Consider the following 18,450-nt stretch of genomic DNA (forward strand, 5'->3'; position numbering starts at 1 on the left):
CAATCAATTGCAGTACATTTCACTAGTATAAAATTATTTGAAACTTTGTACTTAATTTCTAATAGTTTCCTCTATCCAAAGCAATCCAAGTAAAGTAACTCATCACTAACTTTTAATTATTTTATAATATATAAAATAATTAATCGTTTCCTACTTTGAATAATAAGCTAGGCCTACCTGACATTAGAATTATACATTTTAATATGTTGGAATGAGTTACACGGATGACTGGACGGTGTATTTACTAATTTTAAATTATTTCTTGTGTTGATCTGTGCTTGCTGGGACAGTTTAGGCTAATTAAGAACTATTGCATGCGGGACCAGGGGTGTCATCTTAAACATTTCACAAGTTTAAGGGTTGAATGCTGTTTAAAAAAAATCTTTGTAAGATCTGATGAACACAATGATAGGCTCATTACACAGTGAACCATCAGCTGCTGCGAAATATGAGGCATAAAATACAGTGTCATGCAATTGTACGGTGGGAGTATCTTAAATTAAATTATAATCATTTAGTTTTGATGAGGATCATGAAAATTAAATGAGTAATGTTTACGCCAGGATGTGAAATGTGGCAGGATGATTGACAAGTCAGATTACGGGGACGGCACGTAAAAATGGTTTCTGCTTTTTTTTTTTTTTAAGCAGCTTGACATGACTTCGTAATATGTACGAAAGATTACATACTCATTTGCTACAAACTCAAATGTAGGTAATTTTCACACATTTTTAGAACTTAAAGACAGAACATAACCACAACTTTACTGTAGGCCTAGTCGGTTGCAGGGTCATTCTTCAATTGGGGTGGCAAATGAGAGGCAGAATTTGTAAAAATATTTTTTTTTCTAATAAAATGTATTGCTATACTATATCCAATAAAATAGAAGCTTAAGAACATTTTCTCCCAGTTTCACAGACAAGGTTTAAACCCAGTCCTAGACTAAAATGTAAGTCTGAGCTGTTTCAACTGAAATAAACTTGCACTGACTGATCTTAGAATATATTTGTGCCTTTGTGTTGTCTCAAGATGCACCCCAGTAATTTTTTTCTAAGCATGTTTATAAAAATTACTTGAGGCCCGGTTTCACAAACGGGGCTTAGCTTAAGCAAGGACTAGGCTTTAGTTAAATTAGGATATTTAAGCAACTTTTACAAAAAATGCCTTGGAAGAAAGCATTAAGGTGTGCATCTTGAACAATGACACTGACGTATTTTAAGATATGTCAGAGCAAGATATTTTCAGTTGAGACCGCTCAAACAAGCATTTTAGTCTGGGACTATCTTAAGCCTTTTCTGTGAAACCTGGGGTAAATGTCCTAATTGAACTATGGCCTAATCCTGGTTTAGTCTAAGCCCCATCTGTGAAACCGGGCCATTGATTATTAAATAATTTCAATCAAACACTGGTGACACCAATTATGTCTATGGTGTTACCAATATATGAAGTCAAATTTTGGTTTGTTCTAAAATTAGCAGGGGTATGCAACTTTAGGTAATAATAAATAAATTTAATGATTCAGTTTAATTTATTTAAATTTCAGTTTTTAAAATAATGTTTATTTGTTCATCTTGGTCCCTATTTCTACCAAAGGACGATATTTTTTTTATTATTATTAAAATTTGGATATACGGGGGGGGGGAATAATGGTCTGTGGTACTGTTATAGTCTTTATTCTAAACGATTAAAACACTTTACAGTCTAAAAACCTTAAATTATAAGATTAAATGGCTCTGAAGGAAAGAAATTTCAGATATATTTTGAAGTTACCTCTCAGATCAACCAGCACCTGCAATGACCTTTACACACAGGAAGTAGTCCAAATAGCATTCCCCCTTTTCTTAAAGGGGTGACATCCATTGTTGTAACACCACAGACATTAACTTTTTTTTCTGAAATATAAAAAAATATTAATTTTTTAACAAATTGTAAATGTTAAATAAAATCTATATTCACAATATAACCACTTTATTTGTGTTAAAAATTTTATATTGTTACAATTACATTCCATGATACCTCTCTGAGGTATGGCGGGAACATGCATATTTTGTTACAAATGCAATCTCTCATACTCAAATATGTATTTTAAAACAAAAATGTAACTATTAACAGTGCACTAATTGTGCTTACCCCACAGAATACAAACATTTTATGATTTATTGGTATTTAAAGTTTATTTCAACTGTTGTAAAGTGGAGAGACACACCACTTGCCACCACAAATGAAGAATGACCCTGCAGGTGATGTTTGAGGGAAGGACATTGATTCTATGGATCATCTGATTGGACAAAAATCTGTAGTCCAGTCGTCAAAAGCATATTTGTTCATAAGAGTACGCCAGCATGATGATGGATTGAAAGATAGGCCTAATTGTTATCATTCTCATTTAGCTCGATTGCAGTTGCTCGGCTGATGCAGGACCTCTCTTAAGTACATGATTTGGATTTATGGGACCACAGAACTTTTCGAGCCATGTTGCCCGTGCTGTTCATCTGTGTGTTACATACACTTAAAAATAAAGGTGTTTAAAAGGTTCTTCACAGCGATGCCATAGAAGAACCGTTCTTTAAAGAACCATCTTTTTCTTACCTCTTTATAATCTGAACCTTCTTTCGCCACAAAGAACTTATTGGGAAACAGTATTATTAACTTATTGTGGCTTCTGGCCACGTACACACTACAAGTTTCAGGAGTGACAACCACATTTAAATGCGTCCCGTAAATGAGTCCCGTAATTTAGCATTTGGGTGTTTTAGTTTTTGTTTGTGCTTGTCGTTGTTTGTTGTAATGCATATATTTTGAGACAAAGATCTTAACAATTTTCACCTTTGTTTAAGGTAATTAAAGCAACCGTTTTTAAATAACGATATGTAAAAGTATTGTATTTGGGGTACAAAAGCTAAAGGCACAGTAATTAACATGATCATTAACTTGTCCATTTTTTGACATGACATGGATAGATTCAGATGGTAGGCTAAATATCATATATTGGGTGTCCATATGAGAGATTAAAAACATGATATTAATCATAGCATATAATAAAATATCATTTGTTGTTACTACTGTATTCATTTATTATGGGATCTCCTTCAACGCTTTCAGAGTCTTTACTTTTTAAAATTATTTTGTTTCTGTATTTTAAAATATATTTTTTATATTAACATTTTAATGACAGTATATTTATTGAACAAAACTTAATTATTTTATAATTACAGACAATAGTACAAACTTTGCTAAAGTGATTGTTTTGAACAAGTATTAACTTAAGATATTATTTAATATATATATAGTGGGTACGGAAAGTATTCAGACCCCCTTACATTTTTCACTCTTTGTTATATTGCAGCCATTTGCTAAAATCATTTAAGTTCATTTTTTTTCCTCATTAATGTACACACAGCACCCCATATTGACAAAAACACAGAATTGTTGACATTTTTGCAGATTTATTAAAAAAAAAAAAAAAAAAAAACACATGGTCCTAAGTATTCAGACCCTTTGCTCAGTATTTAGTAGAAGCACCCTTTTGATCTAATACAACCATGAGTCTTTTTGGGAAAGATGCAACAAGTTTTTCACAGCTGGATTTGGGGATCCTCTGCCATCCCTTCTTGCAGATCCTCTCCAGTTCTGTCAGGTTGGATGGTAAACGTTGGTGGACAGCCATTTTTAGGTCTCTCCAGAGATGCTCAATTGGGTTTAAGTCAGGGCTCTGGCTGGGCCATTCAAGAACAGTCACGGAGTTGTTGTAAGCCACTCCTTCGTTATTTTAGGTGTGTGCTTAGGGTCATTGTCTTGTTGGAAGGTAAACCTTCGGCCCAGTCTGAGGTCCTGAGCACTCTGGAGAAGGTTTTCGTCCAGGATATCCCTGTACTTGGCCGCAATCATATTTCCTTCGATTGCAACCAGTCGTCCTGTCCCTGCAGCTGAAAAACACCCCCACAGCATGATGCTGCCACCACCATGCTTCACTGTTGGGACTGTATTGGACAGGTGATGAGCAGTGCCTGGTTTTCTCCACACATACCGCTTAGAATTAAGGCCAAAAAGTTCTATCTTGGTCTCATCAGACCAGAGAATCTGATTTCTCACCATCTTGTAGTCCTTCAGGTGTTTTTTTGTGTCTTGCACTGAGGAGAAAATAAAGCCCCGACTGGTGGAGGGCTGCAGTGATGGTTGACTTTCTACAACTTTCTCCCATCTCCCGACTGCATCTCTGGAGGTCAGCCACAGTGATCTTTGGGTTCTTCTTTACCTCTCTCACCAAGGCTCTTCTCCCCCGATAGCTCAGTTTGGCCGGACGGCCAGCTCTAAGAAGGTTTCTGGTCGTCCCAAACGTCATCCATTTAAGGATTATGGAGGCCACTGTGCTCTTAGGAACTTTAAGTGCAGCAGAATTTTTTTGTAACCTTGGCCAGATCTGTGCCTTGCCACAGTTCTGTCTCTGAGCTCTTCAGGAAGTTTCTTTGACCTCATGATTCTCATTTGCTTTGACATGCACTGTGAGCTGTAAGGTCTTATATAGACAGGTGTGTGGCTTTCCTAATCAAGTCCAGTCAGTATAATCAAACACAGCTGGACTCAAATGAAGGTGTAGAACCATCTCAAGGATGATCAGAAGAAATGGACAGCACCTGAGTTAAATATATGAGTGTCACAGCAAAGGGTCTGAATACTTAGGACCATGTGATATTTCAGTTTTTCTTTTTGAATAAATCTGCAAAAATGTCAACAATTCTGTGTTTTTCTGTCAATATTGGGTGCTGTGTGTACATTAATGAGGAAAAAAATTAACTTAAATGATTTTAGCAAATGGCTGCAATATAACAAAGAGTGAACAATTTAAGGGGGTCTGAATACTTTCCGTACCCACTGTATATATATATATATATATATATATATATGAAGTTTTTGTATCAATACTGTGAGCCTTTTACCCCATGTGTGGGGTAAAAGGCCCCCCTTGCCAATTTATAAACTTTTTAAACAAAATAAATGACTTGTATGATGTATTTTCACACAAAATCTGTTGCTCCATTAATGTTCAATACAAGCATGTATATTTTTTTCTGCAATTATGCATTTTAGGTGCAGGAAATAGCACATTTTTTCTTAAGGTGTGCATTTAGCCCTGTTGTACCCTATAAAACACACATATGTTATGCATCTAAATGTAATTAAATGTCAAATCATTTAGCCTACATTTAACAACTAATTATAATATTAATAATAATGTATAAATTATTATTGATAAAGAAACAATTGCTGTTTGTTGAATGGTTACTTAATCTTTCTTAAGTGAAAAAGAAATAAAATATTTCCAGTGACTTCAATCAATTATATAAAATCAATAAATTATTTTAATAGAGAAAACATATAGGACACTTGCATGACTTGCATGAATATTTATTTATAATACATATTTTATTTATTTGGTTTATGTATTTATTTTCATTCATCATATTAGATTTCATATACTTTACACTGCAAATAATAAAAGATAGACAGTTCTTTGTCATTGCAATAGCTCATCAGTAGATGGTGGTAAATGCTCAGAGAGAAAACAGTGGAAAGAATGAAACCTCTCCATCCCAGTGGAAAAATTATTTCTATAATTTTATGAAAAAAAAAAGGATGCAACTGATTTATCACTTTGAGAAGATGAATCTTTAATCTCTGATGTAAATGTAAATAAATGCAAGAATAAAATTCAGTAATTATGTAATTAAAGTAGTCTTTTTTGCCAATGTCATCCTATGTATTTTGATTAATAACTGTATATCATTGTAACAGGATATTTTTGGCCTGGTGGCACAAATATATGGCTTGTGATATCTATCAATCCTGCCCTTTTTGAGGTCCTTCAGAGTGATACCCTCAATGTCATTTCAGTGTGGTTCAGACATCTTATCATTCATCACAGCCAGACTGTGTAAAGAGCAAGCAAAAGGCCCATAGAATCCAGAATAAAATTTTCTTTTTACTGAACCTCTCCATCATTCTGTTGAGCTGTAAGCTTTTGTGGTTTGTCTCACATCGAAACCTACACATACTCAGTGTGTGACCTTTATCTGTGTGCCTGTGATGTTAATTGTACTAGAAACCCAGCAAAATATATCAAACACAATTGAAGTGTGCAGTGACATGCAGTGACATCCATTAGATTGTAGTTTACATTTGTTCATCATCCTATGTGTTAATACACAACAGAATGGCATTAGTGATGTTCCCAGACATGATACATTTTTGAAAATGCCACAGAGTGCTTGTGTATGTTAATGAAGGTGTCTTTGGTTTTTGTTATAGTTTGTGTCAATGTATTGTTGTTGATTATTGCACAGGCTTCTCATTAATGATCTGGATGGCTTTGAAGAGGTTCAGGAGAAGTTACTACCACCACGCTTGATCCTAGAGTTGCAGTGAAAAGAAGTTTTTGTATGAGTTCTGGGATTATTAATGATTTTTCTGGCCTTAGTTTAGCTCCTGCACCAGTGTTGAGAATAAAGATGATATTCAACTCCAGAGAAAGCAGCTTAAACCAGCCTAAACTGGTTTTCTGGCCTTAAATCTTCTCCAAGCATGGTCAAGCTGGTCTTTGGCTGGTTTTCAAGTAGTTTTGAGCACTTTTCAAATGGTCATGCTGAGAGACCAGGTGGCTGCCCAGTTAAAATCCAGCTTGGACAGGCTGGGAGAACAGAAAACCAGCTTAGTGTGGTTTAAGCAGGTTTTTTTTTATACATGGTAATAAAAGGATCCTCAGTGTCTTTTCCTACATTCTTAAAAATAAATGTTCCAAAAGAGGTTTTTACAGTGACGCCTTAGAAGAACCATTTTTTTCCACACTGTAAGGAACATTTTAATAATCCAATAAACCTTTGGTGGAATGCAAAGATCAATGGATGTTAAATGTTTTTCATGGAACCATAAATGCCAATGAAGTACCTTTATTTTTAAGAGTGTATAGTCCAAGTGTGATGGGGTAGAGTTAGGTCCTGTCCCAAATGACATCCTCAACTCTTGCAGTCCACAAAACAGCACACCTGACATATATTTGCCATATCTGCCTATGGCCATTTTCTCACATGCAAAGTTGTGAACTAGTGAATCAAATGTAGATTAATTTAGATTATTTTACTGAATGCAGAAATGTTTTGATTCACTTGTGATTTTGAGTTGAAAGTTAAATTGTTGATTTGTGGGATCCAGGCCCCCATAGAACATAGGCACACAGGAGTATCTGCTATACAAATAATAATAGTAGCATGTTTGAAATGATCTGACAGCTTTATAACCCACGGACACTGCAGAGATGCTGATAGGACAGGGAGATGGGAAAGAGGGAGAGAGAGGGGGAAGAGGGACAGAGCACTGAATGATTGATTATTCTCTTATACCTTTGTGGTTTGATTAAAGAGTCCATGATTTATCTTCACCACTCACAACATCATTACACCATGTACAGTATCTCTCTCTCTGTGTGTGTGTGTGTGTGTGAGAGAGACAGTGTGAGTGTGAGTGCAATCTCAAGGTATATTGAATCGCATGCTAAAAATATCACAAACAAAGGCCTGCCAAGGTGTTTGCATAAATGTCTGTCGTCTCGATAAATATTCTCTCTTCTACTGACACTTAATATTAAAATGGGAATCATCCCCTGTCGCGCTACCGCACATATTAGGTTATTTAATACTTGATGGATGTGTTTACTTTAAGCAGATGTTGCCTAGAGTGTAATCATTTAGCAACCATCAGTTGTGTGTCTGGTCCACATGCGTAGGCTTTTCCTTCGGCTCAGTTTTATAATTTCTGAGAAGACAGCTGTAGTCTGCATGGGACCATGGACATGAAATTGTGTTGTTTTAAATTACAGTGTTAACTAGATTAGGGGTTTCAAACTGGGGTCCATGGAAAATTAGATAAAAATTAGATCCATTTAAAAGTGAATAAAAGTAATTGTATAATTATTATTATGGGCTCTTATAATTAAAGTCTTGTTTTGGTTTTAGGACAACTTTGATTAAAGGTTTTGATCCACTTCAAATGTTGACTACTGTACTGTTTTGCCAGAAGTGTTGGGAATAAACAGGTTTGACTACTTTAGTAATTTACATGAGTACAAATCTTTATATATATATATATATATATATATATAAAGCACAACTGTTTCCAACATTGATAATAAATCAGCAATGATTTCTGAAGGATCATATAACACTGAAGACAGGTGTGTGTGTGTGTGTGTGTGTGTGTGTGTGTGTGTGCTCGTGCGTGTGTGTCTGTATACATGTATGCATGTTACTCAGGTAGTAGTTAGAAAAAGATAAACCGTCCATGTAATATTTAATTTAAATACTATTAATTTGTATTTTAATTATATAATATATAATGCAATGCACTTTTGTTTTAGTATAATGACAGTATCAAAATAAATTAATTAAAAAAAAATTTATCTCAAAGTATAAATGTTTCTTTGTACATGAAACTATATTTATGCCTTTATTTTTTAGTAGGGGGATCCCTTCAAGGTTCAGAAGTGGGTGTCTTTGATCTCAATTTGGTCTAGCTTTGGTCTACATTTCTACAAGTCGTGGCCTAATGGTTAGAGAGTCGGACTCGTAATCCAAAGGTTGCGGGTTCGAGTCTCGGGCCGGCAGGGATTGTAGGTGGGGGGAGTGAATGTCCAGCACTCTCTCCACCCTCAATACCACGACTGAGGTGCACCGAACCCCCAACTGCTCCGGGTGTGTGTTCACGGTGTGTGTGTGTTCACTGCTGTGAGTGTGCACGTTGGATGGGTTAAATGCAGAGCACGAATTCCGAGTATGGGTCACCATACTTGGCAGTATGTCACTTCACTTATAATCTTTTATTTTTTGATTGGAGAAAAAAAAACTTTTTTCTTTTAGAACTGTTCACTGCAAAGCATATAAGATGTCTGCATCGTGTGAAGGTCTATGCTAAAGGTCTGTTACTGGCATGCGAGCAAGGTTCCTGGTTGGAGGGGTGGGTTGTGGATGCTGGTTTGCACTTTGTGCTTCCTGTCTCTGATGGGCCAGGCCCTTCGGCACTTCCTGCTTAGAGGGGTGGAGGGCGTACTGTGACCTTGCCTCATGTTTTTCCCGCTGGGTTGTCCCATCAAACCATTCTAAGATGGAGACACTGCAGTACTCTGGCTAGTGGGGAAAGGAAACATTAAGTAATGGAGAAACAGAAGATGTTAAGTGAGGTTTTATTGTGTTTATGGTATGGAAGCCTGCTTATAAAAAATTCAAAACAGTTTTAGGGCTGCATGATTTGGGGGGGAAAATTGTGTATCATTTACCAATATGACTATAATTTATATGTAAAAAAAAATCATTATTAATAAGCATTATTATGAATAAATTATTATTATTTGCTATTGTTATTATTTATTCAAAATATTTCATTAAAAAAAAGAATATTACGGCCACTATTTCACTGTAAAATAAAAATGAGTATTTAAAAAATATGATGATAATAATAATTTTTACAGTCTAACTGTAAAATTCAAGTACTAATATTTATGGCTCAGTGAGTCTTAATTTTTCAAATGTTAAACCAAAATAAAAGTTTTTATTTTGGCAGAAAAACGCAGGGAGCCCTTAAAGCTTCCCTTTTGTTGACAGCAGCCAGTTACATTGCAATCCTTATTTCTATGAATCCTGCAGGAATGCTACATAAAATACTTTAGCTCTCTAGGATCTAGATTTTAAGAATAAAATTGTTGTCATTCTTGTAGTAGGCCCTTTCACCAAAGGAGGGAATTTACACCCTTCGCTATTTCAGCTCTCATTTATTCCTACCTCTGCTTCCTGTTTCCTGTCTCCCTCAGTCTACTTCCTCTCCCACCTCACCTGCGTGCACGCCAGAAGATGTTATGATGAACCACCGAGGAATTAGAAAGGAAAAAATGAAGTAACATAGTAAATGTACTCACCCTTAGGCCATCCAAGATGTAGATGAGTTTGTGTCTTCATTGAACAGATTTGGAGAAATAACAACTTAAAACAGCAGATAATCACAATAATCCACAAATAATACACACACAACTCCAGTCCATCAATGAACTCAATCAAAAGTGAAAAACTGTGTGTTTGTAAGAAGCAAATGCATCATGAAGGCATTTTAACTTTCCATCCTTAATTCATAATAACGCCTTTTCCAGTGAAAACATCATAACACCATAAGCTGTTATTCTCTCATCAAAATCCACATATTTGTTTAGAAATTTTTTGGTGCTTGATCTGTCATATGTCTCTCCTGATTCAGACGAGACAAATTTTTGACTGGAGAAAGCAATATTATGGTTAGAGGAAGCAAAGATTTGTAGTTAAAATGTCTTAACCCAGGTGAAAAAAGGTACACTTCCATAATGTACTTGACTGCACTAGTGTATGAAAGATGGGTTCAAGTGAAGTGGTAACTAAATACATTTTTTAAATACAGAGATAGTATGTTAAAAGCGCATATTAGTTCATATGCATTCATAGTGTCCCAAAATAACACAGTTGAGTACACTTAGATGATCTTAAGTTTATCTTAATAAGTACTAAAGCATATTCTTGTATATTAAGTCCAAAATTAGTGCGCGAAAATCGAGCATTATACTATGGAAGTGCACTTTTTTCCACCTGCATGGGAATGATGAATTTGTTTATTACAAACCCACAGCTTTTCACTTCACAAGATATTAATTGATAGACTGAAGTCGTGTGCATTACTTGTGGATGTTTTAATCAGTTTGGACTCTTATTCTGACGGCACCCATTCACTACAGAGGATCCATTGCAAGTGATCTATTGCTAAATTTCTCCAAATCTGTTCCAATGAAGAAGCAAACGAATCTTGGATGGCCTGAGGGTGAGGACATTTTCAGCAAATTTTTATTTTGGGGAGAACTATTCCTTTAATTTGGCTGTAGAACTAACTGCATCATTTTTAAGCAACTAAATCAGAAGGTCTTTCGTGAACCATAAATGAAAGCATACATAAGCATGTTGATCGGACTCGAGTATTTTGACAAATCACACAACACAATACCAGGAGATGTGCTCCAGCACACAGAGCTCAGAAAGGAATGTGGTGTGCTTTCAGAGATCCAGCACACTGCCTGTTGTGAGGGATCCCACCCACAGGTTAATCCCTCCGGGAGTCTTTAAGCCAAAATGTAATTCTCTCCTCTTCTTTCCCCATGCGCCATGCACATGCTAGGGTGTGGAGCTCAGGGAAGTAGGGTATATCCTTCCTCCCAGTTGAGGACATGTTGAATGGGGGAGGGTGATTTTGGGTTCTGAGCCACTGATTGAAATGGGGATATGAAGTGAAGTGACATACTGCCAAGTATGGTGACCCATACTCGGAATTCGTGCTCTGCATTTAACCCCTCCAACGTGCACACACACAGCAGTGAACACACACACACCGTGAACACACACACAGAGCAGTGGGCAGCCATTTATGCTGCGGCGCCCGGGGACCAGTTGGGGGGTCGGTGCCTTGCTCAAGGGCACCTCAGTCGTGGTATTGAGGGTGGAGAGAGCGCTGGACATTCACTCCCCCCACCTACAATCCCTGCCGGCCCGAGACTCGAACCCGCAACCTTTGGATTACGAGTCCGACTCTCTAACCATTAGGCCACGACTTCCCATATTGAGCCCTTTCTATTTTATACTTCCAAAATGTTTTATTTAGATACAAGCATTATGGGTAGATTTTATATTTATTGGTGTGTTAAAGGTTTATTGTCATTCTGCTACATGTGTGGACATATAGTGGAATGAAATGTCGTGTCTTGCAGGACCACGGTGCTACATAGTTAAACATAAGATAAACATACAACAATGCAAGTATAATAAAAAAAACAATAGAGCATCTGACTATACATATGCTATAAATACAATAACTACTATACCTAGTTGCCTAGACAAACTGAGACTGTACAAGAACTTTACATAAATACTGTACAGGAAATTATGCAAAAGAGATATTTATACATGAAAATGTGAAATAAAAAAAATGAACTCATGAACTTATGAACTTATTCGTATATATGAAAATGCATTGTCTCATTGAGGATGTAGTTATTAAAGAAAAAATCTGTGAAGCAGTGTTTTTGATTTTATGTAGGCCTATTTAACTTACATTTATAGTAAAACCTGTATTTCATTAGCTGCTACAATGCTAATATACTAACCTTCTGAAGTACTACAATTCTAATTATAATACATCCTTAAAAGTTTTGGAGTTATTGTTTAGAAGCATGAGTGTCACTGAGATAAATATGCATCTCAGAAACAAGGTCTTTGAGAATGCTGTGTGATAGATTCTCCTGCATTTTTTTTTTTAAATCTTCTGACACAAGGTCAAGCCAATGTGTTTGATTTGCAACGGTTTGATGACATACGTTTATACACGTGGGAAACCTATTCTAACTATGATTAGCATAGTAAAGAGAGATCATTAGTTTGGCCCCTTGAGAGCTCAAAGCAAATCTAGAGCCAGTGTGCAGGATTTCCTCAGTGGTTTGCTACATATTTATTAAAGCACAGCTGTGAGGACCTTTGATTAAAATCAGTCCCATCCATGGCACACACTTCATTTGAACCATTTTTCCCAAGCATAGGTGTTTCTCAACATCAATCAATGAAGTGATGGATGGTAGCTGGTGTATTTAGGGAAAATAATGCATGGGCACACATTAGAGCGAGAGTTCTCATGACTGAACCATGTCGCCGTGTGTCCCTGTCATGCTGCATTGCCCAGAGTAATTGCCAACTCTGACGTGCGTATGCTTGCAGCAATAACAGCCCTAAATGCCCAGGAAATTAAATGCTCCACAGAGGTAATAAGGAGAGTAAATCCAAGGGCTCGTCGCTACTGAGTGGGTGGGTTGAGAAAATTATATTTAATTTTACCTCAGGCAAAAAAGAAAGCACTTATGCAGACGTGTGTTATTGATTCAGTGGTTTGTGTGTTATTTAACACTTTGTGATGTAAGGTGTTGTTATCTGTGCACCTGCGTAATGTTTGTTCCAATAAATGAAATGCGAATATAGGATGACATATAATTGGCATTTTCAGAAGTGATTGTTATTTTATGAGTCAAAATGAAATCAAATTTGCCTATAAATGCATGTTCATGGTCCTGGTCATTTGTTAATGTTTAAAAAAATATATATGTTTTTGAAATCTTGTAATCAAAATGCAATAACTTTTCTGCTGACATTGCGAATAGACTGTTGAATAATGTTAACAAAAAGCCAAATAGCTATTTAGACAGTGTTTAAGCAAATTTGTTCCAGTTACAATACCAAAAGCCACATTTTTTTACCCACTTAATCATTCAGTTCCCGATAAAATCAATTTTTTGATAAATCGAAAGGTGTCACGTTTACAGAAGTAAAATGGATTTAAACTGCAATTAACTTTGAACTATGAGAGAAACATCTCTGACAGTGTTTCATGATTATAGGTATCTTTAATGATGTCAAAAGGAATATCATTCTTGGGTTGTATGTTATTTTATTTTGGACTATTTTATTTTAGACCAAAAGCCAGAATAACAACTCAAACATTGTTTTAACAAATGTACATCTGTACTCTATTCAGGTATTTTTCCATTCATCTCTATTTTTCTGTGATCTAATCAATTCAAATCCCACAGTATTGACAGAAATGCTTTAGAGAGCATCAAGTGTCTTATCACAGAACAGTTTCCTGTCATGAAATGATGCTGCCAAAAAGGAGCCTTCACACTCCATTTGCAGGCATCATAACAGGACACCACAGTTATCTTTCGTCTGTCTCTGCTATCATTTCGGTGTCATGACTGATGACGTTCAACACCGAAGGAGACAGAAGGCCTTTGGCTTTCTCTGTGAACACCACGACCCACTAAATCATCACAGCCGTGGATAGAGCTCATATGAGTCTGGGATAGTGTGGGTGTTGAGTGCCGAGTTGTGAATACTACATTTGCTGCTGTCAATTTTATGATCACTGTATGAAACTATAAAAACAGCAGTGGCCAGTGTTAGTAGCTATTGTAAAAGAATGCTGTAAAGTTGATCTCTGTAATATTTAGAAATATTACACTTTGAACTATAATCATAGATCACTGTCAGGGCTGACAATTATTTGTAAATCCATAATTGCTTGCTAGATTGGACCCTCATGAGGTTATGTTTTTTTTTTCTTTCAGCAAATGGCCAGGGAAAAGAAAAGAAAGCCTTGTTCATCCACCACTAAATATTATATGGGCCACTTTATTTTAGCATTATGCATACATTTTTTAAAGCTATTTATTTTAAATAAATGCGTCTATTGTTTTATTTATTTATATATTTATTATTATTATTATTATTATATTTTTTGCCATAGGGCACATGTCTACACCCAGTTTAACCACAAAAACTCTAATAATTTCCTTTTTACAACTTTCTACCAATAAACATAAACATTAAATACATACAGTTTCAAGTAAAAAAACAAGTGAAGTGAAGTGAAGTGACATACGGCCAAGTTTGGTGACCCATACTCGGAATTCATGTTCTGCATTTAACCCATCCAACGTGCACACACACAGCAGTGAACACACACACACACACAGCAGCGAACATACACCCGGAGCAGTGGGCAGCCATTTTATGCTGCAGCGCCCGGGGAGCAGTTGGAGGTTCGGTGCCTTGCTCAAGGGCACCTCAGTCGTGGTATTGAGGGTGGAGAGAGCGCGGGACATTCACTCCCCCCACCTACAATACCTGCCGGCCCGAGACTCGAACCCGCAACCTTTGGATTACGAGTCCGACTCTCTAACCATTAGGCCACTACTTCCCCAAATACAAAACAAAATACATTAAAAATATTTTTCATTAAGATTGATGCTTATAAAAAAAATTACCTTTCCGTACTTATGAGTTGAAATATGTTTGGGCACATGCTTATATTAATGCTTATGTAATATAGATAATCTCGTTATATTATTTCACTCCATGTTTTATATTCTGTTTAAGTCTGATTAAGTATGGCTTTGTTTAAGGTGTGTATTTTTCACTGTATCTGGTGCGTGTTCAGATATGTGTGTGTGTGTGTGTGTGTGTTTGTGTGTTTGTTTGTTTTTTTTGGGGGGGGGGGGTTGTATACAGTTTGTGGGATTTTGTTTTGTTTTGTGAGAAAAACTGACATAAATAAAATATTAATATATATATATATATATATTTTTTAATTATGAATGCAACTATTAAAGTACATAAAAATAAAATATATTAAAACTGTAAATAACAAATAATTCTACATTTTATTTGGTCACACATTTTTTTTGGTCACACATTTTTTTGCTAGTTCAACAAACTTGACCTGTGGGCCGTTTTATTAGATTTAGACTAAACTCTGCAGGAGAGAGCTTTTTTTTTTTTTTTTTTGTAAAAAAAACAATTTTCTCTGTTATTATTATGTTTGCTTTGACATTTAAACAGTTCAAACAGACAAAAATCATGTGTTTGCAGTGAGAGTGATAAATGTCAGACATATTAATCCTTCTGTAAACTGCTGGTGTCACAGCGGATTGCCATTTCAAACACAAATGAATAAATTATGAAAACAGAGTTAAAGATTCCAGATATTTTGTGCAACAGAGGAAAATTAGCCATCTAGTTATGAGCAGACGCACATATAAAAATGCAGCATTTATGAGAAAACTACTTAAATTATATGGCTTTTGATGTACAGAGTGGCTGCATGGGTAATGCAATATTCAGCTCAAACATCTTAAAGACGCTTACAGTGGGTAACATCATAAGCTGGATGGCCAGATATGCTCATTAATCCCTTTAATCATTATATCATTATCCCCATCAGACATCCTCAGCATATAGCGTGGAACTGAAAATGCTGAATTTTGAGCTCGCATGTGGTGATGGCTTAACACAGTCATGACATTTTAATCATGTTTTTTTTTTTCATGTCAAGGTCAAATACAGGTCAGTGTTTGAATCAGAGCAAATCCGTCTGTGCAAATCCCAATTTTATCCAATCTTTCCTTTGAATAACACAAATATTTTACTTTTCCTCAAATGTGTGTCACTGTATGGAATAGCAGTCATGTAACCATAATCCTGTAATATCCTGTAATTCTCCGCTGAACAGTGCTTTTCAATAATGCACCACAAACAATATCCACAGATCTGCTAAACATACAACTTTAAGGGTCTGGTGATGATAGTTTGTGTGCAAATCAGTGCGGTTGTAGTACACATTTACTGCATTTTCATTACTGACTGACTTCTTGCTTTTAATAATAGGTTGAAGATCTATTTGACATATCCTTGCAGTTATAGTGGGGAAATTGATCAAAATGTGCTGCTATAAGGAAAACCTTTTAAGCAAGGTCTTCTGATCATTGCAGGTCCAGAAAGCATGTTTACGGTTATAAAAGAATTGAGTAAAGGTTCAGAGTGTGCTTAGAATAAGGATGAAGTTAGTTTACAGCAGATCGATCTGTAGGAGCCATATATTAGTTTACTCATCATCTTTATGTTTGTTTTCTTCTTAGCTTTCATGAGGATGAATACGTTTAGTCACATAATCAATACTTTAGTGCTTTAATGACAAATCTTGATACGTTTTAGCTGTTAGTGATCTAATAAAAATATAGTACAAAACATTATTATATTATATTATTCGTATTTTAGTATATTTAGTATTAGTAATTTTTTTGTTATTTTAATTTAGAAAATAAAATCATGGTAAATGGCAAAGCAACAATTATACACATATTATAATGTATTACTATAAAATATATGTACATAAATATAATGCATAATATATTATATGGTAATGATGTGCATATTAAATTAAATTGAGCATTTTTATTTATTTTTTTTAAATAATGTTAATGGTAAAGGGCAACTAAATTTATTTTGTATTATTATATTTTATTATATAATATTTTATATTATATTACATTATGTTTTTAAGCTTAACACAGTTCAATTAGAGGAAAATACAATTGAAATGAGTAATGTTTAAATGGTGTACATTTTAAATTAAGGTTAGAAAAAAGGTAATTGTTTAGTAAATGTCAATAATATTATTATATTACAAATGCTCTCATATCCCACAGTAAGGCCATTCTTCATTCAGCAGGTAATTAAAATCACGCAATCTGTCTGAGACATCTCCACGTACTGCGACACAGCAAGAAAGCCATTCATTTCCCTTTTGTGCTCTCCACAGTGTAATGAAGAGACATTGTTGATACATTAAAGGAAAAAACCCTTTTCCATATGTACTCATGATGCTGGAGTGCGTGTTCTGAAGATCTGTCTTCATTTCCCCGGTTTTGACCCCAAGCCCAACCCCAAGATCACGAAGTGGCGTAGTGAAAGATGCATTTGGGTGCTAATGTACTGCCGTGGTCTTCCTTTCCATCACTGAAGGGGAAGATATTGCCAAATGTGAAAAAAGAGTTTGAAATGCAGTGTTTTATGTGGCAGCATAAACACAAGCTGGAAGTGAGAATGGAGGTTCAATATCAGCTCAATGGACAGTATGCCCTGAGGATGGTTTGTGTGCTTTTATGGGTTCTTCTCCCCTTCAGCAATAGAAAGAAAACATTATGAGACTCATAAAATCATGCTGTTGTTATATATTGTGAGAACCCCTACAGTGTTTTAACCAGCCTGAACAGGCTTGCAAGCTGTTCTAAGAATTGGAAATAAAACATGACGAGTTCGTCAAGTAAAGGCCCTCAGAATATGAGAAGCGTGCATTTATTGTAGTTTGGTTAGTTGGTTAGTTTTAAGAGTGACTTCCTTTTGAACATATCGTTTTGTTTATCTATGGTTGTTCTTTTCATTGCTTTACTTTCCTGTATTTAAAGATAATTTATATTTTCTAGATTTTGATCATTGCTTCCCTTTTTGCCTGAATTTGATCATTTTGTTTTGTTTTATTTATTTTATTTGTACTGTATAGTAATTGTACTGGTTGCTCATTTCCAAACAGCTGTTTACTTCTGCAACCAAATCGAATCAGTGAGTTGTACTCAAGAGCTGAATCAGTCCTATTGATTGACTCACGGTTTGAACTGAATCAACTTATCAATTTAGGATAATACTTTAACAACATTGCACTTCTTTTTTGGGCTCTCCTTAGTTCGGTGAATACCAAGATTTTCAGTTTGCTTCTCACACAGTTATAATATGACTAACGATAATATGATATGTCATTTGGACTGCTTTTATGGTGCTTTTACTCTTGAAAGTTTAATTCCCCATTTATTGTAATCAGTATTATTTTACGAATATTAAAATACTATTACAGTTTATATACTATTTATATACTAATTACTATTAATATTTTAAATTAGCTTTAATTTAATATATTTTGTTATTATTATTATTATTATTATTATTGTTGTTGTTAATAAAT

Source organism: Barbus barbus (assembly GCF_936440315.1).
Source record: "Barbus barbus genome assembly, chromosome: 35".
In the NCBI taxonomy this organism is placed as follows: Eukaryota; Metazoa; Chordata; class Actinopteri; order Cypriniformes; family Cyprinidae; genus Barbus; species Barbus barbus.